We start from the raw sequence: 27,777 nt of genomic DNA on the forward strand, positions 1-27,777 counted from the left end.
TTTTTAATTATTTATGACTGTATGACAAAAAGCTCCAAAACTTAGAGACTAATAACAATAATTTACTATTTCTCATGATTCTGTGGGTTGCCTGGAAAGCTCTTCTGCTGTTTCACCTGAGTTCACTCATGGCGCTGCATTCAGTTGGGGGATTTCCAGGGGGTTGAGCTCAGCTGAGACAGCTGAGGATCTGGACATTTCTCTCTGTATGTCTTTCATCTTCAAGTTGGCTCCTTGGACTTCTTAACGTGGTGAGAGCAATGTGCCAATGTGCAAACACTTACTGAACTCACATCATGTTTGCTGACATCTCTTAGGCCAAAGCAAATCATTTAGCCAAGCCTAGAATAAATGTGGGAAGAAATTACACATGGGCATGAATACTGTATTTGGGAGACCCTGAGTGTAATAATGAACCACAAATGTCTCTACCTTAAGGGATTTCTTAATTCAGGGGTGTTCAATCGTTTGGCTTCCCTGGGCCACATTAGAAGAATGGTCTTGGGTCACACATAAAACACACTAATATGATAGCTGATGTGCTTTAAAAAAAATCACAAAAAAGGCCGGGCACTGTGGCTTATGCCTGTAATCCCACCTCTTTGGGAGACGGAGGTGGGCGGATCATGAGGTCAAGAGATTGAGACCATCCTGCCCAACATGGTGGAAACCCACCTCTACTAAAAATACAAAAATTTGCTGGGCGTGGTGGCACGCGCTTGTAGTCCTAGCTACTCATGAGGCTGAGGCTGGAGAATCACTTGAACCCAGGAGGTGGAGGTTGCAGTGAGCCAAGATTGTGCCACTGCACTCCAGCCTGGTGACAGAGTGAGACTCCATCTCAAAAAAAAGAAAAAAAATTGCAAAAAAACCTCACAATGTTTGAAGAAAGTTTGCTGATTTGTGTTGGGCTGCATTCAAAACCATCCTAGGCCACATGTGGCTCACAGGCTGCGGGTTGGACAAGTTTGTCTTAATCAAAGCAGATGAGTGAATATACAGCAAACCTAATGAAATAAATGTTATGCCAGAGATAACAACAAACTGCTTAGGATATAGGTACAGACAGCATTAGAGCCAGGAGGTCTTATTTTGAACCTCTCTCCTTTTATTAACTGCTGTGTGACCTTAGGTAAGTTACTTAACCTGTCAAAATAGTGGCTTTATGATTCTAAAAATGGGTATAAGACCTACTTGATATTTATTGCAACTTCCTTCTAATATGACATACTGTTATACAGAGGCTTGAAAAGCTAAAACCTGTATTTATCAGACTCCTTTGCAGCTAAAGCTCTTGATGTGACTTAGATCAACCAATTAAATATGTACTATGAGAACTGACTTTGAAACTGAATCAATTGGGAAAATATGAAGTGGCTTGAAGGGCATTGAAGGGCATCAACTTTTGCTGGAAGGATATAGCAGCTGTAGCACAACTCTGGGGCCAACGGTGCTGGTGGTGGAGTCACGTTCCAGTTACATGGCTTTGACATCAGAATCTACGAGTCTGCAGTAGGCATGGCACCTTCTGGACACCTAGTGTTCCACCTATAGTAGAGAGAGAAGTTCCCTGGGCAGGCTAATTCTGGTTTTTTTGAGATGGAGTTTTGCTCTTGTTGCCCAGGCTGGAGTGCAATGGCGCCATCTCGGCTCACCACAACCTCTGCCTCCCGGGTTCAAGCGATTCTTCTGCCTCAGCCTCCCGAGTAGCTGGGATTACAGGTGCCCGACACCACACCTGGATAATTTTGTATTTTTAGTAGAGACAGGGTTTTGCCATGTTGGTCAGGCTGGTCTCAAACTCCCGACCTCAGGTGATCCGCCCGCCTCCGCCTCCCAAAGTGCTGGGATTACAGGTGTGAGCCACCTCGCCTGGTCCCTGGGCAGGCTAGTTCTATGGTAGTGAACTGGGAGCCATTCCTGGAGGTCTTGTCTAAAGATGCTTCATTTAGACCTTTCAGAGCTTTTGTAGGCATCAAATTCCCTTTCTGCTTAAGGTGTTGAGAGTAGTTTCTGCTTTCTGGACTGAGCCCTGATGGATAGGTTGCTTTCCAAGATTATTGTGAAGTTTACTAGAGACACTTTATGTAAACTTGATTCATGCTTGGGAAGTGCTTACTTAGTAAATACTAACGTTCCTTCTCTTATAATTTTTATATACAAAATAACAGATGAAACCTCCAGACATTTTTAAAGATTCTGACTCTCTCTTAATGTTTAGTTGGCATGTAAACACAGTCTTTAAACAAAAACTTCCAGTCACACTAATATACAAACATGGAAATAGATTCAGAAATGCAAAATACATCCTATTCTTAATCACCTTTTAACAAAGACTATGATCATGTTTTAAGAATAAGTGCCTAATCCTAACCTTGGGCAAAGCATTTTACTGCCTCAGTTTCTTCATTAAGGGCCTTAGTGTCCTCATTTATAAAGTGAAGGAGTTGGATTTACATAATTTCTAAGACTTCTTCCTTCCTTGCTTCAAAACTGTGTGTTCTTTAAACCACTAAGCAATTACCTCCCAATGCTGGCCTATACGTATGCAGTCAAAGTTTATCACGGGTTTCTGGGCTTCGCTAGTGGTCTGAAATTGTGTAAAAAGAGTTGACCCTGTGTCTTTATGTACTTGTTAGTTCTCAAATAAGCTAGGATAACCACTCCCTCTCATAAAGCATGTTTTAGCTCTTTTATCGATAATAATATATTTTCCTGACCAAATGAATATGGATCCAACACTCCTAAACACAATTCCTCTCCCCCTTTTAACACTTAAGCAAGCACTGTCATCATTATCATTGATAACCTTTATTACACAATTATTATCTATTGAGCCCTTATATTTTCTTATTTGCATGATTTATTGCCAGTTTGATTTCCACAATACCCGATACGCTTTTTTGATATGATGAGACTAAGGCTGAAAGAAGTTAAGCAAGTTATCGAAGGTCACAGAATTACCAAGTGGCAGAGTTAGATGTTGACTAGGTTTATTTGAACTGAAAGTTTCTTAACAAGTACATTAGATGACTTCTTAATAATAATAATAAGTAGTAGTAGTATTGAAAATAGTATTATCTTAGTTGAGTGCTTATTATATGCCAAGTACTCTGCTGTCTTATTCATATCTGAATTCTCATAATTTACAGCTTAAACCCTATTATAACCATGATTTTATAGATGAAAAAAATTGAAGCTTGTTAATTTTAAGTGTCTTTTTTTTTTTTTTTGTCTTTTTTTTGAGACAGGGTCTCACCCTGTTATCCAGGCTGGAGTGCAGTGGCATGGTCCTGGCTCACTGCAATCTCTGCCCTCTGCCTTCCAGGCTCAAGCATCCTCCCACTTCAGCCTCCCAACTAGCTAGGACTACAGGCGTGCACCATCATGTCTAGCTAATTTTTGTATATTATTTGGTATAAGCAAGGTTTCACCATGTTGCCCAGGCTGGTCTCAAACTAACAGGCTGAAGCCATACACCCGCCTCAGTCTCCCAAAGTGCTGGGATTACAGGCGTGAGGCACTGAGCCTGGCCTAAGTGTGTCTTGACCAAAGTTATTCAGCTCCACTAGCGGAGGTGGACTGTGAACCTCAGCAGTATGAAATCAGAGTGTTTTCACCTGCCATGCCTTATTGCCTCCTGTCTCCTGATAGTGATGATATTGAAGGAAAAACCTTGACTCTGCTTTAATTTATGGACAAAGTAATTTGTTTGCATATTTAAAAGCTGTATAAGTAACAAAGTACTTATGGCACTCCCCCACAATTGATTCTGCCCATCAGTGTGCCACCACACCACTCCTGAGAACCACTCACACAGAGACTAACGAGTACAAATAGAGGGAAAGAATGTGTAGGTAAGAAAAGCTATGGTATGAAGCTGGTTGTGGTGGCTCACACCTGTAATCCCAGCACTTTGGGAGGCTGAGGTGGGCAGATCACTTGAGGCCAGGAGTTCGAGACCAGCCCAGCCAACATGGTGAAACCCCTTCTCTACTAAAAATAAAACCAGGTGTGGTGGCGTGCACCTATAGTCCCAGCTATTCTGAAGGTTGAGGTATGAGAATCACTTAAGCCCAGGAAGTGGAGGTTGTAGTGAGCCAAGATCGTGCCACTGCACTCCAGCCTGGGGGACAGAGCGAAACTCTGTCTCAAAAAGAAAAAGAAAAAAAGAAAAGCTTTGGTATGGACACACACTCCCCTTTTTCTCATTTTGTGTGTGTGTGTGTGAAGACCGTAACAACCTTTTTAATTAATTTGTTTATTTTTAAGCTACTTCTGAATAACATAACAACCTTTATTATTTTCCTGCCAAAGCCACAGAATTTCTGATCCTATTTCTATTAGGCTGGCAGTGATTATGGGAAACCACTTTATATTTCCCTTTTAAACATAACTTTCGATGTTATATAGACATTAGTTTATAATTCATGGATTTTTTTGGAAAAAAATGTATAGCCCTTTTAAAATCTGAGTCAATCTTATAAGTGAGCTAGAATGTCTATTGGATTTAATAAGAAAAAAATTATAAATCTAAGCAATTAATTATTAAGCACCTAACAGCCAAATGCAGCACCTGTGGGCAGAGAGGCCCTCTCCTTTGAGGAGGTGAAAACTAATTGCAAAAGCAGAGATGCTGAGAAGTCACACTGGGAGGCATGGAGTGCCCGTAGCAGTTGTCATTTTCCATTTTCTGAGCCACATTAAAAGGAAAGGTAGAGATCTAAGGAAAAGGTATTTAAAACACCTTGGGAAATTTATTTAATAACCAAGCATGAAAAAAAAATGGGTAATAATGAAAGCCAGTAAGAAAAATGGTAAGGGGATGTTTAATCTGGGTTTCAGGAACTCTGTGAGCCTTGAGGTTTTTAATCTCTGAAAGGTCACAGATGTAGCACACAGTAGGTGCTCAAACATCATTAAAATAACCAGCTAATTGATGAATGGATGGATGGATTTTTCCCCTAAGTTTGAGAAAAGAGGAAGTTTGATATTTGTAAATATTATTGAACATAGTACCTGTTATAGACTAAATGTTTATGTTACCCCAAAACTCAGATGTTGAATCCCTAGCCCTCAGTGTGATGGTCTTTGAAGATGGGGCCTGTGGAAGGTATGTAGGATTAGATGAGGTTATGAGGGTGAGGCCCTGCTCCGATGGAATAGGGCCATTATTAGAAGAGACACAAGAGTGTTTGTTCTGTCTCTTACTCTACACATACAAACTGAGGAAGTGCCATGTGAGGACACAGCAAGTCAGATGGAATGCCCATGCCAGGAACTGAATGGGCCAGCACCTTGATCTTGTACTTCCCAGTCTCCAGAACTGTTAGAAATTAATTTCTCAGCCTGGCCAACATGGCAAAACCCCGTCTCCACTAAAAGTACAAAAATTAGCCCACCATGGTGGTGGGCACCTGTAATCCCAGCTACTCAGGGGGCTGATGCAGGAGAATTGCTTGAACCTGGGAGGTGGAGGTTGCAGTGAGCTGAGATTGCACCACTGCACTCCAGCCTGGGCAACAAGAGTGAGACTCCATCTCAAAAGAAAAAAAAATTAATTTCTGTTGTTTAAACCACTCAGTCTGTGGTATTTTGTTATGGCAGCCCACACAGGCTGAGATCACACCTATACCTAAGTCCTCATATATCTTTAAAGTTTGTGCTACTTGGGTACACATATAATTATAGAACTGTACATAGATTATACATTGTAAATATATGTACATACAAATATTAGTCATTTTAATTTCTAAAAATAAGTTACTTTTGAATGTAAAATAACTTCCCAATTGAATGAAAATTGTACTATTTCCTATGACTCAGAAGACTACATCCAAGAAGAAGTTGGTATTCAAATCATGGGACCATACCTAGGGCCCCTCAGTTAATGTGGTGCTATAATATTCAACCTGTAAGCAGCATATCAAGGGAGGAATTTAGGTCTCTTGAGTATAGGCGAGGCACAAACCCATACTTCATAGTTCACTTTCATTTGTCTCTCTCTTTATTTCTCCCTTGGGACACATAATGATAGAAAACTAATCGAGGCTAGTGGCCACGACCTGGGGTGTGCTGGATGCAATACGGGGGAGCCGTTAGGGCTTTCAGTGGAGATTCAAAGCCCTCGGGGACTGTATCTGGGGACAGGGCCTTGCTGGCAACTTCAGAGCTGGATATCTCTCTCATAGTAAATACAAATCAACCCCAAGCATTGGATAGACAGAGTGCTAATTAAGTCCCTAGTTATGAGAGCTCTTGCTTTATGTGTGGGAGCAGTTCTTTCCTTGGGTTTACATAGTCAAGAGCTGATAGCTTTTTAGAAATTTGTCATAAAGGTGAGTATCTCCCTGCAAGCATGGTATGATAAGAGTACCAAAATCCTGGAGACAGTGGTTAGAGATCATCTCCATTTCTTATTAACTATGATCTTTAGAGCGTTGTTATAGTTTACTGAGACTTTTTGCTTCTCTGCAAAATGGGGCTAATAATGGGGCTAATAATTTCTGCCCTACCTGCCTCAGAAGGTTAATCTCAGAAACAAGTGAGGAACATTTGGGCATGAGAAAACCTTTCAGGAATAAAATTATAATTTTTTACACCAGCAGTTGGCAAACTCTGGCCCACAGGTCAAATCTATCTCACTGAATGTTTCTGTATGGTCCACAAGCTAAGAATAGTTTTTACATTTTTAAATGGTTGAGAAGAAGCATATATTATGATGTGAAAATTATATAAAATTCAAATTTCAGTGTCCAAATGAATGAGTATAAATGTTCACTTGTTTACATATTATCTATAGCTTATCTTATGTCTTAACACTACCATGTTAAAGTTGAGTATGGCCCATAAAATATTTTCAGTCTGGCCCTTTACAGAAAATATTTGTCAACCCCTGCTCTACACAAGTGTGTAAGTCAAGGTTTTCCAGAGAAATAGAACCAGCAGGAGATATACGTTAGGCTGTTCTTGCATTGCTACAAAAAATACCTAAGGCTGGGTAATTTATAAAGAAAAGAGGTTTAATTGGGTCACAGTTCTGCAGGCTTTACAGGAAGCATGGTGCTGATGTCTGCTCAGCTTCTTGTGAAGCCTCAGGGAGCTTTCAATCATGGAAGAAGGCGAAGGGGGAACAGGCACACCACATGGCAAAGGCAGGAGCAAGTGAGAGGGTGGGAGGAGGTGCCACACATTTTTAAATGACCAGGTCTTGTGAGAACTCACTATCTCGAAGGCAGCACCAAACCACGAGGGATCCACCCTGATGACCCAAACACCTCCCACCAGGCCCCACCTCCAGCACTGGGGAATCACAGTTCAACATGAGATTTGAGTGGGGACAAATGCCCAAACTATATCAAGGTATATCTCTATATATCCTAGTATAGGATAAATACATACATATATATATATATAAAATATATTATATATATAATATATATATTATATAATACACACACACACACAAGGAGAGACAGAGATTATGGGAACTGGTTCATGCTATTATGGAGGCCAAGAAGTCCCCTGATCTGCCATTTATAAGCTGGTAGTATAATTTAGTCCAGGGCTGAAGGCCCAAGAACCAAGAGTGCAGATGTCCAAGGGCAGAAGATAGATGTACCAGTCTAGAAAGAGAGAGAATCAATCCTTCCTCCATCTTTTTGTGGTATTTGGGCCCTCAGTGAATTGGGTGATGCCTACTCATATTGGTGAGGACAGATCTTCTTTACTCAGTCATCTGAGTAAATGTTTCTCTCTCCCAAGGCTTGTTCAATAGGCTCATGAATAACCATCACGGGCCCCAGTGATACAGCAAGTATATTCATAGGCTTACCGTCATGGACTTTGCTTCTGTCCTTGGGAAAGAGGTGCTATTGTCACTGGCTATCACCACTTCTGAGCGACCAACTTGTTCTCATTGTTAACTAATCCTGGGGTTTGAATATGCAACCATATTCCTTAGGCACCCAGCTAGTCCTCAGTAACACTGGACTCCTACTGCAAGTGGGAAGGCAGCAGTCCATCCTCTCTGGAACAAATCTATGCCCTGGGCTCAGAGTTGCTGTCCCTGCCCACCATGCTTCATGGTTCTGCCCTCATGATCTGTAGAAGCAATGCATGCCAAGGACACCAACAGGTGTCCCACCAGCCTGGTTCTGACCAAAGAACTGACTGCTCTCTGAAAGAAGTAAGGCAATAAATGGAATTTACAGGACTTGTTCCTCCTCACTTGAAGCCACTGGCCTTACAGAACAGTAGTGACAACTCACATTTTCATGCTAGACACTCCTCTAAGAACCTCCCATATGAAAACTTATTTAACCCTTAAAACAGCCTTTTGAGATAATTACCATAATTATATTAATTTCTAAGAAGAGGACACTAAAGCAAGTATGGCTAATAGACTGACTCTTGTCACTCAGTAAGTGGGGTCTGAGACTTGAACCCAGACAGTCCAGCTCCAGAGCTTGTGCTTGTAACTGCTGCTACTCATAACCGCTACTACCCATAACCACACTGCCTACAACAGAGGAATGGAACTGCCCTTCAAAGGCCCCATTATGGTGTCTTATTAGAAAGAAAGGCAGGTGAGGTTACAGTGTGGGGGTGAAGTTTATTTTTTGAACAAGTGGTCAATCTCTGGTGCCATTTCTGCCACAGCAAGAATATACTCATATGTGAATCAAGAGGATGGAAGCTGGAGTTATGCCCACTTCCACGTGGGAAGTTTTGCTTACGTTCTCCATAACTCAGGGCTCCACTGATATAGAGGATTTAGAATCAAAGGAGGAATCATCAAGGGGCATAAGGTAATGGCTCCACTGAATTAGCAGCTGAATTATTGGCCTATTTTAGCCTTCTCATGACAGTGGTGAAAAAGGGGAGCTCTGGAATAGATCAGGCTGCTTGAGCTCAACTATTTCAAGGGAATATATCAGTTAGGTTGCAACCGGCTTTGAGTAACAATGACAGCAATACATTTAAAAATGACCCAATCATACCAACCTAAATCATAGAGGTCTGAAGGAAGGCAGTCCACAGGTGAATTCATGGCTCAAAGATATCATCCAGGCTGGATGCGGTGGCTTATGCGTGTAGTCCCAGTACTTTGGGAGGCCGAGGCAGGTGGATCACAAGGTCAGGAGTTCAAGACAAGCCTGGCCAATATGGTGAAACCCCATCTCTACTAAAGAATACAAAAATTAGCCAGGCATGGTGGCGTGCACCTGTAGTCTTAGCTACTCGGGAGGCTGAGGCAGGAGAATCGCTTGAACCCGGGAGGCGGAGGTTGTGGTGAGCTGAGATCGCGCTACTGTACTCCAGCCTCAGTGACAGAGTGAGACTCCATCTCAAAAAAAAAAAAAATCATCCAAGAACCAGGTTCTTCCCAGCACCCTCCTCCCTTGGCTGCTTTGTGATGCCTCCCCTAACAGTGCCAAGATGGCTGCCACAGAACCTGAAATGAGTGAGTGTGTGAGTGAAGCAAAGGACTAGGGACAGTGGGGAATCTATTTCTGTGACTGGCTCCTGCAGTTTCCAGGCCAACAGTTCCCTGTGGCAGCATCAACCATCCAGTGCTGGTGGTGGTGCCGCCAGGATATCCACGACTCAGCTGTGCAGCAGTCTTCTCACCAGGTAGTCCCATTGGTGTGATTTTGGCTCTCACTTCCTTGCCTCCATTTGTTCCTAGTCATTTTCTGACCCTGATTCTCTAAGCCCTCCCAGTGAGTCAGTGAGCTACCTGATATCTCTTTGGTTCTCTTTTTCCTGTTTATATCATCAAGAATCAATTTCTGATGTTGTAGCTAAGAAATCTGATTGATAACATGGCTGTTTAATTGATGTGTTGAAAGTGAAGTTTTCTTTCTTTTTCGTGTTTTAAAAATTTTTTTAAATTATTTATTCATGTATTTTGTTTAATAGATGGGGGTCTTGCTATGTTGGCCAGGTTGGTCTTGAACTCCTGGCCTCAAGTGATCCTCCCACTTTGGCCTCCCAAAGTGCTGGGATTACAGGCATGAACCACCTTACTCTGCCTCTTTTTGGTGTTTTCGGTGGGTTTCAAATATTGCCAGAGGGCAAATACACCTTTACTAGAATGTAGGCTTTACCAAGTCTCTAGTTTATTTTAATGGCTTCCTGTCAGTGAAATTCAGGCCACACAAGTCCTGAAAAATATTCTGGGAAAGAGGCATAGCTGCTCACAAATACCATTTATTGAGGACTTACTATGAGCTAGGTACTACAAAAAGTAATTTAATATGGATTTAATTCTCATTGTGTTATCTACGTTTTACAGATAAGGAAGTCGGTATGTAGATCAGTCACACAGGGTACAATAGCAAATGACCCCGTGCTACCCGACTACAAAGGCCTGGGATATTTCCAGTGTACTAGATCATTATTTTCATTTACTTATGTTGTCAGAAATTAAAGCAATAGATTGTGCCCTTCCAAAGTCTCCATAATACTGCTCAGCCAACTGAAGTTGAAGTTGATATCAAAGGCATCTATTTTGGAATCTATCCGCAGGATTTTGTCTAGCCAAAGGACCATAAAGACATTGATGGCTTTTTAATGTACAGTAAGGTCAGTGGCACAAACCCTGAGGTTACCTTTAAAGTGTGGCTCGGCGTTACCTAAGCTGGACCTGCCTTGCCCTGGACTTGTTTATCATGCTGGATCACCCATATACTCCTCTAAGAGAAACTTCACACCTCCATCCAGTCCCTGTAGCTGAAGCAGGCATGTTTTATACTAATTTCCATAATTAATGAGCAAGGAACTACTTGCCTGAAGGTCATCAATTTATAGACTGGCCTGTGGCTTATGCAGCCTGTTTTAGAAAGATGGGTCATTCAGATAGGTCTTATCTAAGTTAGGAATTGGGAAACTGAGAAAGAGAGGGTGTTAGCAGTAGAGGTGAAGGTAAACGCATGTTTTGATGTAAAATTGATTCAAAAGTTACATGAAAGCTAATGTTAGGAGGAGGTAAAGTTTATCCTCTCTGAAACAGAAGATGAGGAAGCCATTTGGTGGAGAGAAGAGGGTGCAAAAAATGGGCAGAGATAAATAGTGATATTCTGAGAGAGGAAGGAAAAACAGGAAAAGAAAGGAGAGAAGGGCCTGGGGCTTCCTGGATTTTCTGAATTTTCCAGGAAACTTTCGTGGATCCCTGTTCCTTAAACTCACTATACTTTTTGAAACTCTCTTTCTCATCAACCTTTAAAAAGGAAACTTGTGAACTAATTTGTCTTTCATCTTTTTAGTTTTCCCCCATTCTTCCTCCTGTGGCCTAACTAATCCAATAGCTAGAACCAAGAGAAAAGTGAAATAGAAAGCAAGCCTGGATAATCCACAAACATAAAAATCAGACACTGAAGGGTAGAACTTGATATTTTGTGCTAAACCCTAGGCTTTTATAACCCCTCTGCTCCCCTCTGTGGATAAAGGCAGAAATGAGAGGATTTTTCATTCTATAAAATCCAAAAGCAGAAGCAAAATGAAATTCTTTTCTATGACTTTTTTTCATGACTATGAAATGAAAACATCAGTGTACTTCCTTATAAAAAATGGGTTTTTTTTTCCCTGATTCAACAACCTCCCCCACTTAAGTCTAAGGTGTTCTAAACACATACCTGGATCTTACCTCCAAAATGCCAGGCAGATGGTTTGAGTGGGAAAAGCCAGAGGGGGCAGTCGTTTTTGCTATAGGTTAGCTAAAAGACTAACACCCCTCGTCCACATGAATCTACTTCACACCAAAGCAAAGAAAGGGAGGGCCTCTCTTCCTTTGTGACCCGATGATAATAATCCCCTATAGCAGCTGAAGAGTTGATGGAGGCTCTGAGAATAGTTTCATCTCAGGCCGTTTGGCTTTCAAAGCTCCTTCCACCAACCTGCAGAGAAGGGTCTCCTGGGCTCCTCTGTTTTTATCTCCTCCTATTTGCTATTGTTTTCCCTTGCTCAGCATTGCACAGAATATAGGTTAGCAATGAAGAAACTGTGGTGCAAAGCTTAAGCCTCTGGGCTCTAGAGACAAACCTCTAGTGTTCAAACCTTGCCTGTGCCACTTACAAATAGATTGATCTCTCTGAGCTTCAGTTTCCTCATCTGTAAAAATGCAGATGATATTATTACTTTCTACCTGTAGGACTAAGTGAGGTACTATTTGTAGGGGTCCAGGATAATGTCTAGTACATAGTGCACCATAATAAGTGCTTGCTAAATCAACGAACTTGCTCCAAGGAAAGGAGACTCCTCCACAAAAGAAAGACAGGCTGGTGGAAATAGAGCTTTCTTTGAAAAGAAATGAACTGTGCTTCTTGCTATAGTGATTTGTTTTCTTTGCAGGAAATTTCCATTTCATAATTAATCTCTACTACGCCACTGAATATTCTAAAGTAAGAGGGTATTTCAAATAATAGGTAATGTGCTTTTGGAAAAAAGAAACATTAAAAACAGAAATGTACTGTTTAAATATAGTTTAATTTACTGGCAATTTTGGGCATGGAAATCAGCAAAAATTAAAAAAGAATGAAAGAGTTTGAGGTAGTTGTGCCAAAAGACCTGGGCTGAATTCCAGCTCTGCAGCCTTTTAACTATTTTACTTCTGGCAAGGCCCTTACCCCGCCCCGCCAGCTTCAGTATCTGCAAAATGGGGACACTTGTACCTGTCTCCCAAGGAGGTCCTGAGGATGAAGTAAGATAATGTGGCACAGTGGAGGCTATAGGCTATGCACTTAATGACTCAACAAGTGTTAGAATTTACATTTGAAAACAGTTTCCAGCGAGCTCATACACAGAGTCCTTCAGAGTTTGGCTGAGGACCCAACAACCTCTTAAGGCACACTTCTTCTACCAAGCTGGGTCATCTGGTTTCCCACAACTGGCTGAGATGATGGGCAGTTCAAGAACACTGCAAGGAGAAACACACTGACTAGCAAGTGATAAAGGGGACAGGACTAAAAGAGACAATAATTATGTAAAGAAAGAAAAGGTAGAACATTTTGTAAAAATAAGACAAAACAGGCTGGGCGCAGTGGCTCATGCCTGTAATCCCAGCACTTTGGGAGGCTGAGGCAGGCAGATCACCTGAGGTCAGTAGTTCGAGACCAGCCTCAACATGGAGAAACCCCGTCTCTATTAAAAATACAAAATTAGCCAGGCGTGGTGGTGCATGCCTGTAATCCCAGCTACTCGGGAGGCTGAGGCAGGAGAATTGCTTGAACCTGGGAGGTGGAGGTTGCAGTGAGCCGAGATCACGCCATTGCACTCCAGCCTGGGCAACAGGAGCGAAACTCCATCTCAAAAAAAAAAAACAAACCCAAAGTTTAACAGTTTGGGGTCTTTTAGTGTAGACCATGCTCTCCTCTGAAGGACTACTACATCACAGCCCAGTGCAATGATTGGCATTCACATGATCCCAAGCCTGTTGGGCACCAAGAGATCATTCAGACTCAAGTCTGAAAGATCCTGGTAGGGTGGAATGTGCTTGCACCCCAGGAGAAAGGGACTTGGAGGAGGAAAGCACCAGATTATCTCAGGTTATTTGGAAATGAACTTCAGGAAGACTAAGAGAGAAAGAGAGGCTGCTTGAGGTCCCAGCTTCTTACAAGATCTTCAGAGATTTGAAGGGCCTGGAAGGATAACCTTATACTGACTATACAGAGGAAGAAACATTTGGAACCTAGTTCAGGTGTGCTTCTAGCTACTGGAGGACAAATTGAAACTGTTTCCCTTTGAAGAGGAAAAGAAGGTAAGTAATAGAAAGGGCTAGGTAGAAACATTTTTATTAATAATGTTTAGATTTTATTTGTTGAACAGATGCACTGTGGTGCACTGAAGGTACTAAACTCAGCTCAACTCCTGAACAGATCAGACCACCTTCTTGCAGGGACATGCAGTACAGAAGGTAGGCAGCCATTCAGCATGGGGGATTCAGAGCTTGCCTGTGGAAGCCAAGTGCCTGGGTTCAAACTCAACTCTGACTCTTACTGTTTGCATGACCCCCAGCTTAATCTAACTTAATCTCTTCTGTCTAAAAGAAACACCTTATAGCATTGTTGTGAGCATAATTGTGTTAATACACGTGAGGCACTTAGAAGACTGCCTGGCAAACTGCAGTATTTCCACCAATGTTAGCTATTGTCAAATACATTCCTCACATCTGTTTTATCTTCTTGTGCTTCTAGTAATAGACGATTGGGTTGCCTCAAGTCCACTCACTACAAACAATGCTGTGATGAATATTTTCATGCATTTGTTTAATATGCATTTTATACAGGCTGGGCACAGTAACTCACACCTGTAATCCCAGCACTTTGGGAGGCTGAGGAGGGTGGATTACTTGAGGTCAGGAGTTTGAGACCAGCCTGGCCAACATGGTGAAACCCTGCCTCTACTAAAAAGACAAAAATTATCTGGATATGGTCGTGGGTGCCTGTAATCCCAGCTACTTGGGAGGCTGAGGCAGAAGAATTGCTTGAACCTGGGAGGCAGAGGTTGCAGTGAGCTGAGATGGCGCCATTGCACTCCAGCCTGAGCAACAGAGTGAGACTCTGTCTCAACAAAAAAAAAAAGCATTTTATTCAGTGCTTAATATTTGCTGGGCAATGTTTCTTTCAGTCCTGTGCAAGAGTTTACCCAAGGCTTATGCCCAGGAATGGGTTACTTACTCACCACAGGCTGGCTATCTGCTCACAAATTTACATGTTTGCTAGTAGCTCTTGTTTCCCCAAATGTTTAACAACACTCAGTGTTATCAGACGTAAAATTTTTGCCAATCTAGGCTGGGCATGGTAGCTCATGCCTATAATCCTAGCACTTTGGAAGGCTGAGGAAGACTTGATTTCAGGAGTTTGAGACCAGCCTCACCAACATGGAGAAACACCATCTCTACTAAAAATACAAAAATTAGCTGGGCGTGGTGGTGTAGAAGGCTGAGGCACAAGAATCGCTTGAGCCCGGGAGGTGGAGATTGCAGGGAGCCAAGATTGCACCACCGTACTCCAGCCTGGGTGACAGAGCAAGACTCTGTCTCAAAAAAAAAAAAAAAAAAATTGCAAATCTGATTTGTGAAAAGTGGTATCTTAATTCTCAAGTCTATTGAAAGATTGAGTATGTCTTCATATCATTAGTTATTCCAATATCCTCATCTAGGAATTGCCAATATGTCTATTTTATTGCCTATATGTTATTTTTCTATGGAATTTCCTGACTTCGTTTTGTTGATTTAAAGTTGTTTTGTATATATCTTAGATATGTAGCACTTGCTAGTGTTAGATATTGGGATATTGGGAGTATCTTCTCCCAATTTACCACCTTTTAATTTTATTTTAATTAATTAATTTATTTTCTGTTTGTGACTCTGGAGATGCCACAAGAGCCTTTTTGTTTTGTTTTGTTTTTTGGTAGAGATAGAGTCTTGCCATATTGCCCAGGCTCGTCTCAAACTCCTGGCCTCAAGCAATCCTCCCACCTTGGCCTCCCAAAGCACTGGGTACAGCCATGAGCCACCATGTCCAGCCCACTTTATCACTTTTTATTACCAATGTTCAGATTTTCTTTATTGAACAGAAATCCCGTGGTGCACTGAAGGTACCAAACTCAGCTAAACACCTGACCAGATTGACTTAACTGTCCTTAATGATAAAAAGAAGCATACCTATTTTTGGACATAAATGTTATTTATCTCAGTCTCCACTGCTCTTCTACATACAATGTCTAGCATTCTTTCAAAAATCATAAGACAGAAAAATCAAGGGGAAGACATAAAACAATCAAAGATCTGATTCAGATATGACTCAGCCATTTAAACTATCAGGCAGGAACTTTAAATAACTATGAGTAGCATGCTAAAAGATCTGCTTGGAAGGACAGCAAGAGGCATTGAGGGATTTCAGCAGAGAGATGGAAACCATAATTAAGAGTCAAAAATTGGCCGGACACAGTGGCTCACACCTGTAATCCCAGCACTGTGGGAGGCTGAGGTGGGTGGATCACCTGAGGTCAGGAGTTCAAGACCAGCCTGGCCAACATGGTGAAAACCCGTCTCTACTAAAAATACAAAAAATTAGCCCGGCGTGGTGGCACACGCCTGTAATCCCAGCTACTCAGGAGGCTGAGGCAGGAGAGTCGCTTGAACCTGGGAGGCAGAGGTTGTAGTGAGCTGAGATTGCATTGTTGCACTCCAGCCTGGGCAACAAGAATGAGGCTCCATCTCAAAAAAAAAAAAAAAAAAGTTACACACTCTATTTTCATTCTTCTGGTTATTTTCCTAAATCCTTAAGACCTTTGCTTATGTTTTTTATTATGTCTTGATTTTTGTTGTTGTTGCCTGTTTGGTTTGATAGTTTGGGCAATTCATCACTCTCTTTCCCTTTTTGGCATCTCCAGGGCTGAGATTGAGGGGAAGAAATAAAGTTTACCACCTCATCAGATACAGGAAAACTTGCGTCCCATGTCTCACCTGTAATCTTCGGGTAAGGAATGCTTTGAAGAAAACAGTCTTCAGTGAAAACCTCAGGAAATTACCACAAGGCTTAATTAAATGGAGAATCTATATGGTTTTAGGAAAAGGATTATTTGGGTTTTTGTTCAAGTAGAATACTTCATTCTCTGTTAGTGCTAGAAAGTGAAATATTGCCTAAATTTATAATAATATTATCAGGCAGCAGATTAGGGAAAAAAAAACAAGAAAAGTTTATCTTCTAATGATTGTTATTTGTCCTACAATTAGACATATTTTTTCTTAGTAGTATCAAAGTCGTATATTATTTATTATGTCAACAGCCACATATCCTAAAACATCCAGGTTCAGATCAGATATTTTTGTGTTTACTGAGCTTTGGTTCCACTGCAATTTTTATACAACACATATATCCCTTTGCTCATTCACTCATGGTTTTGATATCCTAGATTAGTTATCTTTATATTCTAGCTGTAAGATAGGAATTACTTAAAGAAGAGTTGCAAAAAGTAGCTGAGAACAGTGGCTCATACCTGTAATCCCAGCACTTTGGGAGGCTGAGGCAGGAGGATCGCTTAAGCCAGGAGTTGGAGACCAGTCTGGGCAACATAGGGATACCTCGTCTCTACAAAAAATTTAAAAATTAGCTGGGGATGGTGGCAAGTGCCGGTAGTTCCAGCTTCTAGGGAGGATGAGGCAGGAGGATTGCTTGAGCCCAGGAGTCGAGGCTGCAATGAGCCATGATGGAGCCACTGCACTGTATTCTGGGTGATAGAGTGAGAACCTGTCTCAAAAAAAAAGTGGCAGAAAGGAAACTGAGGATTTTGCACATTAGCCCATGGGTTTTTTAAGGACTTATACAAATACTTGAGACCTGAAAAAAAAAGTCTCTAAAACAACAAAAGAAAATTATGTATTTGATATGCTGTGGGGTAGGGTAGTAGGACTCCAAAGAAAATGTGCTTAGAACCTATGCAAGTCTCCTGGGGAAATGATCTCCTATCTACTTTGTTCTTAGTCTACAACTTGAGCTAATCGGGAGTATTGGCTGATACAGCACAATGGAGAATGGCAGATAATAAGAATGCTTAATGCTGAAAGCTACAGTGGAGAGCATCTATCCACGTTTTCAAACTGTGCCTCAGATGCAAAAGGAAGACAGAGGCAGTAGATCACTGGTCCAACCTCTATAACTTCCTGTCATTACTGGTATCAGAGCCGCTCTACTTGGATCTATTCGAAGTATTGGGATTCTCTGTAGTTTTGTTTGAAAAATGAGTTCACAGCTTAATGTTAGAAAACTACTGATCTATTCTAACTTCATCATTTTAGTAAAGAGTGCTCTGAGGTTCAAATAATTTAAATAAATAAATTACCCAAGGTCTCCCAACTAGCTAGTAAAGCCAGATTTCCAGAATCCCATCCCATTTCAAGACTATTTCTTCATGCAGAGATTGAGCTCTCCTGATCTCATGTTGACAGGTGTTGTTCCTATCTTGGGAGGCATTTGGGTTTTGCTAGAGCAGTTGAAGTATAGTTTCATCACCTGTTCCCATGTGCTGTTTTTCGGGCCAAGGCCACATTCTGGAACTTGGAGGATATCTTTTTGAAGGGCTCAGAGGGCATCTGTGAAGCTAACTAGGGGAATAAAAATCATTTAATCTCATTTTTAGTACATGGATTACCCTCCAACTTCCACCCCTTAACAGAAAGGGGTGTTCTCTTCTCTTAAGGGGTGGAACTTCCTGTTTCAACTTTCTGTTTCCCAATGAGGAAAATAAAAACAGCTAAAAAGAAACCTAATAAGCAAAAAATACAACAAAACCAGAAAGTATATAAAGGAGTAAAAGAGTTTATGATGGCAGAAGAATAACTAATGACCAAATATAGTTTTATTAATCAACCATAAAGGCTATAACTGTACTGTCTGATATGGTAGCCACTATCCACTTGGGGCTACTGCACACATGAAAGATGGCTGGTCCAAATCGAGAGGGACTAGAAGTATAAAATACACACCAGAATTATGACTTAATATGAAAAAATAAAATAATATAAACTCTCTCAATAATTATTCTTTTTTGTTTGTTTTTTGAGACGGAGTCTTGCTCTTGTTGCCCAGGCTCAAGTGCAATGACACCATCTCGGCGCTCTGCAACCTCCGCCTCCTGGGTTCAAGTGATTCTCCTGCCTCAGCCTGTTGAATAGCTGGGATTACAGGCACCTGCCACCACGCCCGGCTAATTTTTTGTATTTTTAGTAGAGATGGGGTTTCACCATGTTGGCCAGGCTGGTCTCAAACTCCTGACCTCAGGTGATCCACCCACCTCAGCCTCAAAGTGCTATGTGAGCCACTGCGCCCAGCCTCAATAGTTATTCATTTTATTGATTCATGCTGAAATGACAGTATTTTGAACATATTGAATTAAATAAGCCATATTACTAAAATTAATTTCACTTGCTTTTTTGCTTTTACTAGAAAAATTTCAATTACATGCTTAAATATAATGTTCACATTGTATTTTTATTGGACAGCACTGGTCTGAGAGTAACTAATACATGTCCATAACAACCGAGCTGAGAAGGCCGGGGCTCATTACAGAAATAGCTTCCTACCTGCATGGCCACAGACTAAGGTCTTCTTCAAAGAGCAGCTCCAGACTCTCCACTCAGGCTTTCAATGAAGGCCAGACACTTATGTATCTTCAGGGAGTGGTCATTACAGTTCTTTCCTTAAGTGTAACTTGACTTTTACCTGGGGTTATGTACCTTGGCTGGTTTTCAGGGTTATTAAATAACAGCTTAATGAACAAACACCATTCAAATTGATTTTCAAGTTCCAGTTCTGTGGAGTGGAAGCAGAAAAACACAACAGTCCCTGCAGTGAATTTTTACTGCCTCCAGATAAATAGGACTAGATCTGATAAAACCCCAAACAAATTAAAGGGTGTTGCTCAGAACTTTGCCAAATAGAAATCTCTGGAAGTTTTATTATCTGACATCTCTAAAACAGATCTTTAATCAGGTAAAGACTTATTTACTTTTAGTTTCACTGGAGCCCCCTTTTGAAAGAGAAGCTGATACGGTTTGTTCTGTGTCCCCGCTCAAATCTCATGTTGAATTGTGATCTCTACATGTTGAAGGTGGGGCCTAGTGGGAGGTGACTGGATCATGGGGGTGGTTTTTAACAGTTCAGTACCATACCCCTAGTGCTGTCTCAGGATAGAATTCTCATGAGATCTGGTGGCATTTAAAAGTGTGTGGCCCCTCCCCATTTGCTCTTTCTCTCTCTCCTGCTCCACCATGGGAAAATGTGCCTCATTCCCCTCTGCCTTCCACCACAATTGTTCGTTTCCTGAGGCCTCCTAGTTATATTTCCTGTTAAGCCTGCAGAACTGTGAGTCAATTAAACCTGTTTTCTTTATAAATTACCCAGTCTTAGGTAGTTCTTTACAGGTGCCTGAGAGGAAACAAAGTTGAAGTTGTTTTGTTGGCTTACAGTATACTTTCTCTCCCTTCTAAAAACCAAGTTTTGGGTCTAGGGGAAATATGAGGCATTAAACCTAGAGTTGAAGTTTGATTAGCATGGAAAATTGCTAGAGCTCTGAAGGAAAAAAAAAATAAAGAAGTTGTTAGAATTCTAAAAAACAAACAAACAAACAAAGCCAATACCCCAAACAAACAAAGCACATGTTGGTTTGAGGAGGCAGTGAGATAGAAATTCACATTTGAAATAGACCTGCAGTAGGCTCAGTAATGGGCCTTGAAGCTATACATATCCTAATCCCTGGAACCTATGAGTACACAGCCACAAAAGGGGCCTTGCAGATGTGTTAAATTAAGGATCCTGATAGAAGGAGATGAGCATGGCTTATCCAGGTGGGCCCTAAATGTAACTGTGTAATCAAAGTAAGCAGAAAGAGATTTGACCACACAAGTGGAGAAGGCACACACAGAGAAGGTAATGGGACCGCAGAAGCAGCGAGTGGAGTTAAGTAACATAAGCCAAGAAATGCTGGCAGCCCCAGAAGCTGGAAGAGGCCAGGAAGAATTCTCCCCTGGAGCTTCCAGGAGGAACCAGCCCTGCAGACCCCTTGATTTTTGCCCTGTAAGACTAATTTCGAACTTCTGACTTCCAGAACTGTAGGAAGAGTAAATTTCTGTTTTGTTTTTAGCCACAACATTTGTGGTGACTTGTTACATATAGCAGCAATAGGAAATGAATACAGGACCCCAATGACTTACTTGGCAAAATTAATCTATAGGCTGAATATTTTTTTCCTTCACATTAATTCATATAGGCTTAAAGCATAGAAGAAAGAAATCTCTAAGACAAAGTTCTTGGGAGAACACATCAGAGTAAATGTTCGAATCTGCATTTGCTCCCTTACTTTTCCTTATCTTTTATCCCATTCTCTAAACTTCCCATTCCTTTCTTTCCTCTTTCCTTCCCTTTCCCAACACCTTCCACCTTCAGCTAAGTAACCTTTCAGATGCAACTTTAGATTTACTTTTATGTCTGGCTTGCCAAACCTCCATAATGTTAACAAAAACATTCCAGTTTCCCTTCAAGATACGTATGGTGTGACAGTCAATAAATTTATCAGCTCTGCTTTATTGTAAATATTCATTTATTCAATATATAGTTAGTATTTACCAACTATGTCCTAGGCCCTGTGCTAGATTCTGGGCAAACAACAGTGAACAAAGTAGATATTGTCCCTGCCTTTATTTACAAATAAACGCATGAAATTACCAACTGTGGTTAAATGCTCTGACAGGCACAAAGAGAGGGCAACAACAGGGAACAACAGAGCTGGCCTCTCTTGGGCGGTGGCATTTGTGTTGTAAAGATGCTCACCTTGTAAAGAGCAAGATGGGGGTGGAGAGAGCATCCCACACAGAGGGACTGGTAGGGAAAGAACTTACCAGTCAAGGAACTGAAACAAATCCCATCCGGGCAGAGCACAGGAGAGGGGAAGAGCAGTGGGACAAGATGAAGTGAGAGAGGCAGGCAGGGGACAGATGACATAGGGATTTAAGGTACATCTCTGTTCCCTTCTTTCCTAGTGAACAGACTGAAATGTCAGGAACTAGGAAGCCTCTAGCAAGAAATATGCTAATAATTGAATCTTTGCCAGTAGAGATGCACTCCTTAAAGTTTGCAAAGTTTATCTGGATATCCCCTACCCTCTAAGAAGTACTTTAAACCACTATCATTTAACATTTTGGTGAGAATTAGTTTTCTGGACTCCTTTTATTCATTCAACATTTATTGCATGCCCAATTTGTGCCAGACAACCCTGTTTGGGGTGCTGATGTGTTCTGGGTGTTGAGGATTGGCACGCCCCATCTCTCCTCTCATGGAGCCCAGGTATGGTAAAGTGCTATGAGGTAAAATGACAGGGAGCCAATGAGAGTGTGTCACAGGTTCTGGCCTGACCTGAGCAAAGGAAGAAGGCTTCAAGCCAGAAGTAGCACTTAAGCAGGGAAGCAAATGATGCCAGGTTGATTAACAGGTTGGTGTGGGTATAGAGGGAGAGGGAAGAGGGGTATTCCAGGAAGAAAGGGTCCTATAGGTTCAGCATACCAGAGAAGCTTCAAGAAGTCCAGTGCACTACCCCTGGAGTGGGGAGAGTGAAGGAGAGAATGGAGGAAAGGGAATCAGAGAGGTAACTGCAGTGGAGTGCAGGGTTTTGGAGGTGCTGGTAAATGCATTTGGACTCTAGGAACAGAGAAAGTGTTAACAGGTTATAAGCAAAGGAGTGATAGGATCAAGTTCGTGTTAAAAAAAAAAAAAAAATCATAGGCCGGGCGCGGTGGCTCATGCCTGTAATCCCAGCACTTTGGGAGGCCGAGGCGGGCGGATCATGCAGTCAGGAGATAGAGACCATCCTGGCTAACACGGTGAAACTCCATCTCCACTAAAAATACAAAAAATTAGCCAGGTGTGGTGGCATGTGCCTGTAGTCCTAGCTACTTGGGAGGCTGAAACAGGAGAATTGCTTGAACCTGGGAGGTGGAGGTTGCAGTGAGCCAAGACCATGCCACTGCACTCCAGACTGGGCGACAGAGTGAGTCTCCATCTCAAAAAAAAAAAAAAAAAAAAAAAAAAAATCATTACATGTTGGTGTGGAGAAGGGGACTGGAGGTAAAGAAGAGTGAACTCGAGAGAACATTCAGGAGATGATTAGATGATTACTGGCATCTAGGCAGGAGATGATGGTGGCTTAGAAGAGAATGATGGCAGTGGAGATTACTAATTGCAGAACCTACTTGATCTTTGCATCTATGCTTATTCACAATTCAGGTTAAATATAAAGTCTTTAACAATGGTATTTGGTATTGTTCATATATTGGGTGTGATTTTTATTCCTTTTCAAGAAGCAGTATTTTATTTTTTATATAAGTGAAGCTAATTTCAACTTCAAGCCCCCATTCTTCTGGAAGCTGAACATTTGATTTTAGTCAATTTGAGGTCTCTCCATTCCTTCCTCAGTATTACAGCTTAATTTGAAGAGGGAGGTCTGTTTGGTTCTTGTACAAGGTGGGTGGGGGTGGATACTCTGGTCTCCTTGCTCATGCATCTACTCTGGAATCCACTGACACACCCTTGGTCCCATGGAGCCTATGGCTTACCCAGACTTCTGCTGTACCCTTTTTGTCCCATCTTGATACTTTCTCAGGCCCACTGATCCCTACACCATGTCTAAACTATTCTCTAACTGCCTAGAAAATGTCCTACTTCTTCTAAAACAATCTGGCTGTGGATAACATCTGAGGCTGTCTCAGCCCTGCTACATCAACATGCCAAGTATACCTCTTCTTCTCTAGAACCCGGCTGGTGTGCAGGACCAATAGTTTCTTACTGGATCTCGGGAACAGATTCAAGAGATATTTAGAAGGAAAAATGATTATCTTTGATGATTCATATATATCAGAGATGAAGTTTCAGGAATGAGTCCCCCCCCACCCCACCTTTTTTTTGTATGGGGAACAGGATGATGCCTTTTAATGAGACAGGAACCTTGGAAGAGGAGCAGATGTAGTGCATGGGCTGGAATCATGAGGTCACTTTTGAACATAGTATGTGTGAGATATCCAAAAAGAGAGACTGAGGAAGCAGTTGGGATTGAGGGCAGGGATCTGAAGCTTAGATGAGAGGTCTGGGATTGAGAATACACAGGGTTTTTTTTGTTTGTTTTTTTTTTTTTCAGTGTAAAATAGGGGGTAATGGAAGCCATGGGACAGACATCGTGGGATTCCCTGGAGAAAGGGAATATAGAACAAAATGAGAAAAGGGATTGAGGAAATAGCTCTAAGTAATGTTTAAGGATTGGCTAGGAGATGGAAAACCTGCAAAATAATCATGGAGGTAAGAGGAAAACAAGGAGAATGTCATGAAACAAAAGCTACAGAAGCGAGTGTTTCCAGAGCATAGGAGTGGTTAACAATGTTAAATGCCACCGCCAAGAGGTCAAGTAAGATGAAAACTGAAAAGTATCCTTTGGATTTAGAAGTTATTGGTTATCTCAAAAAAAGCAGTTCCAAGGTATGAAAGAGGCAAAAGCCAAGTTAAAGAGTCTACTTTGAGCATGTGGGGCATTCACAGAAACTTCAGAAATCAAGCCTTTCTAGGAGAAGTAAACTGGCCCTGTAGTAAAGGTTACTCTAAATTCACTCCAACAAAGCTTAAGAACAAGTTTCAAAAGACTCAAGCTAATGCACAAGTAAATTAGCTGCCTGCTAGAACAAAGTCTACCACCCCTTAAGAAAACAAATTCCAATGCTCAATAGAAAATTTTCAGTATCTTATAAGAAACTTATAGTATCCAATAAAAAATTACTATATATGAGAAGAAGTAGGAAATTGAGACCTATAACCAGGAGAAAAATGAGTCAATAGAAACAAACCCAGAAATGAAGAGATGATAGAACAGCAGATTAGGGGACAAGGACTTAAAGTTAGTTATTGTAAATATGTTCATGTATTTAAAGGAAAATGAATATAATGAGCAGCGGAAGATATTAAAAAAATACTACAAGCAATCATATCAAAGTTCTTTTTTCATAAGACTCCCCTCCAACCAATGAGATAACCAGCCCCATAGCTTCTTATCTGTAAAGTATTTTGTTTCATGTAACTTTGTACTTTTGGTTCTCTGTATGCAAGTATTTTAAAATTTTCTTGGGGAACATATCATACATATTCCTAAAGAAAGAATATATATTCTCTTGAAAGGTGCCAGAGAAGTAGGGAGGTGGGTATGATTGTGATAGAACTCTAGATACCCCTCTGCCCTAAACAGCCATTGTTTGTAGGAAGTTTGAGACTTCCTGGTCTCCCACAGAGCAGCTGGCTAGGGCTCAAAGGATACACCTTGGTGTTTCAGGTCCATCTGTCTGATTGGCCCATCTGACCCTGAGGTGTAATAATCCTGAGTCTCACTGAAGCAGGTTCTCATAACTCTTTTTTTCCTCTTTTAAACCCTTCCTTGGGAGCTTTAAGGGCACCTTTTAAGGTATCCTTAAAATTAAAGGAGAAATATTAATGAAAAGGAAAGCATTAAAGTTCAAGAACTCATATGAAGTATTTGTGAAAATCTTTATCACAGATAAATTGGGCTTAAGTCAAATCAAACAATTTAAGATTAAAGGAGAAGGGCTGAGTCTTCTCTCCTTGCTGTGTATCCCCATCAAGGAGGTATAAGTTTTACCTAAAGATATTCATCCCATTAACATTGATCTTAAAGATGAATTTGCAAATTTGAAATCTCTCATATTATCAGCTTTTCTAAATATGTTCATATGGTAGAGAACTCATGAGGCTCACATTACTTAAGTCCATGGATCACTTTGTAAACACTACTAAGCTTAAACTTTAAAATTATAAATTATTGGACACATTTTTACTTAGAATCATTAACTGGAAATTCATTTATTTCTGCCCTGTTCCATGCCAGTAAGGGAATTAGAGATCATGTTTTTAGCTACTCCCTGGATGAAGGAAAATAGAAACGTGTGTCTCAGTTGAGCGCACCAAGCTGTCATGCTCATATTTGGTGCCAGCTGGTCACCTGTTGGCAGTGCCAGTAGAGAGCCATGGGACTAAATTCATCCTGCCTTCTACATCCAACATCAGTAGACCATCTATGTCAGAATGTCTATTCCCCATGCAAACCACTTCATTAAATAGAAAACCTCTCTGTTTAAGTGATGTCTAGTTATCAGCTTGCATTTTAATATCTAACAAATTAAAAACTACGTTAACTTTGAGGCAATATTTTTCCATTCTATGTTATTTTAAGAGACACCCATCTTCTTGCAACAGAGCACAATTTTGTCTCACAAACACACAGCTAAAAAGGTCAGCGACAAAAATAAGAATACAAAAATGAAACAACTCACTTCAAATATCTTTATTAGTTATTACTTCTATTAGTGCATTTTATGCCATAGATATTTTGTTCCTAAAATCTCATCTTCTTTATTTTTCCTTCACCTACCTTAGTTCTTTATTTTATCCTCAATGGGCATGTCTCCACCATGGAAGATGAAGAAATAGAAAACTGGTCACCAGGACACTGTAAAAAGAAAATGACACATCATTAGGAACACAATCATTTAACAGATCAGGCTGAGAATATATCATTAACAACCCAGACAGAAGACCATCATCTTCCATCATCATTTGAAATTAAAAAGTACCGCCAAAGGAATTGTTTACTGCTTTGCCTGCAAAAAGTGCTACAAACAGTAAACCAAAGAGACAAAACAGTCTTTAGTGGATTGTTAGAGCACTTAAGGAGGTGTAAATTGTAATTAGCCATATGCTAGACTTTCACAGCCCAATAAGAAATATGCCTGATGGTACAGAATCTCCCTGGCCCAGTTTTTCAGGTCAAAAGCAGAGTGGCTGTTGAGTAAGGAATAAGCCACAAAGGAGAGCTACAAAACTATTCCATTCTCTGGCTTCCAACACAACAGGTCAGAACTCTTTCTGCACATGTTTGTGATGGCAGTTATGTTGCTGAGTTACTCTGGATGCCCAACCAGAGTTCCTGCATTGGAAGATGGGAGGGAAGGCCCTGTTCAGCTCAAGTGGCAACCCTAAAATCATTGTGGGTCAGAGGACACATTAACTCTGTTCACAAAGGAATCAGAGTGCAAATGTGTTACAAAGATAATGTTGTTCTGTATTAATATTGACAAAGTGGTTCAGAGCTGGGGACCTATATATCTGAGAGTGGTCTCAGGTACTGGCAGAACAAAACAAACTTTTGAGAACTTGGTTTCATGTACTCCTCTGTTGACTGTTTGACTTTCAGTATGTCTCTTAACCATCTTTAGCATACTTTTTAACTTCCCATAGCCTTAATTTATCATTTTTATCACATAGGGGTTGGACTTGATTTTTTAAAAAGCGGCATTCAAAATATGTTTGTGTATGAGTGCACATTTTCCTGTACGCTCATATTTCTGAGAAATCCTATAACTTTCATTAGCTTTGCAAAAGGTTCAGGGACTAAAAAAAGGTGAAGGAATAATCTTGGCTCTGGCAGATTAACTGTAGGAGTAGAAAAGGAAACAGAATATTCAAAGTCTTGTGCTGGAACAAATAACTTTCAGGATTTGATTTGCTCTGTTTGACTGAGAATAAGATGCTTCTTATGCAAATGAAGACCGATAAAGGATGAGTTTATATCGTTTAAAATGCAATATGATCTTTTGGCTCAAATAGCTGTATGCCAGTAATTAGGGATTAATTCGGTTCTGAAAATCATGCAAATTCTCTTTGTGAATTTGTGCATTAATGTAACTTTCTATCAAGTGATTTTCACTAGAGGGAGATAAGATTTGGCTACATTCTTAAGGCAAATAAACACAGGGACAAGAGCCATGAGAATGAAGAAGACTTAATGGATATCATCCTCCTTTATAATCTATTTGGTTCACATTGCTATGGATTTTTTTTATTATGTCATTATTTTGTTTATTATTTTATTATTTTGTTTATTATTCTTTATTATTTTTGCTTTGTGGCTCAGGCTGGAGTGCAGTGGTGTGGTCAGGGCTCACTGCAATGTTGACCTCCCTGGCTCTAGAGATCCTCCCACCTCAGCCTCCCAAGTAGCTGGGATTACAGGTGCATGCCACCGTGCCAGCTAATTTTAAAAAATATTTTGTACAGATGAGGTCTCATTATGTTGCCCAGGCTAGTCTTGAATGCCTGGACTCAAATAATCCTTCCATCTTGGCCTCCCAAAGTGTTGAGATTACAGGCGTGAGTCATAAGGCCTGGACAT

At 40.9% G+C, this 27,777-nt stretch overlaps 1 long non-coding RNA gene across 1 annotated transcript in view; it reads right to left on the bottom strand.

Annotated features, from left to right (window-relative positions):
* Nucleotides 1-27,777, bottom strand: part of LOC106635206 (uncharacterized) — a 62,257-nt gene that overhangs the window by 12,991 nt on the left and 21,489 nt on the right. Inside the window, exon 2 of the long non-coding RNA XR_010110695.1 lies at nucleotides 25,978-26,055. This is a non-coding gene — a long non-coding RNA (uncharacterized LOC106635206). The remainder of the gene's footprint in view (nucleotides 1-25,977; nucleotides 26,056-27,777) is intronic.

The sequence above is a fragment of the Pan paniscus genome, chromosome 1 (genome assembly GCF_029289425.2).
Source record: "Pan paniscus chromosome 1, NHGRI_mPanPan1-v2.0_pri, whole genome shotgun sequence".
In the NCBI taxonomy this organism is placed as follows: Eukaryota; Metazoa; Chordata; class Mammalia; order Primates; family Hominidae; genus Pan; species Pan paniscus.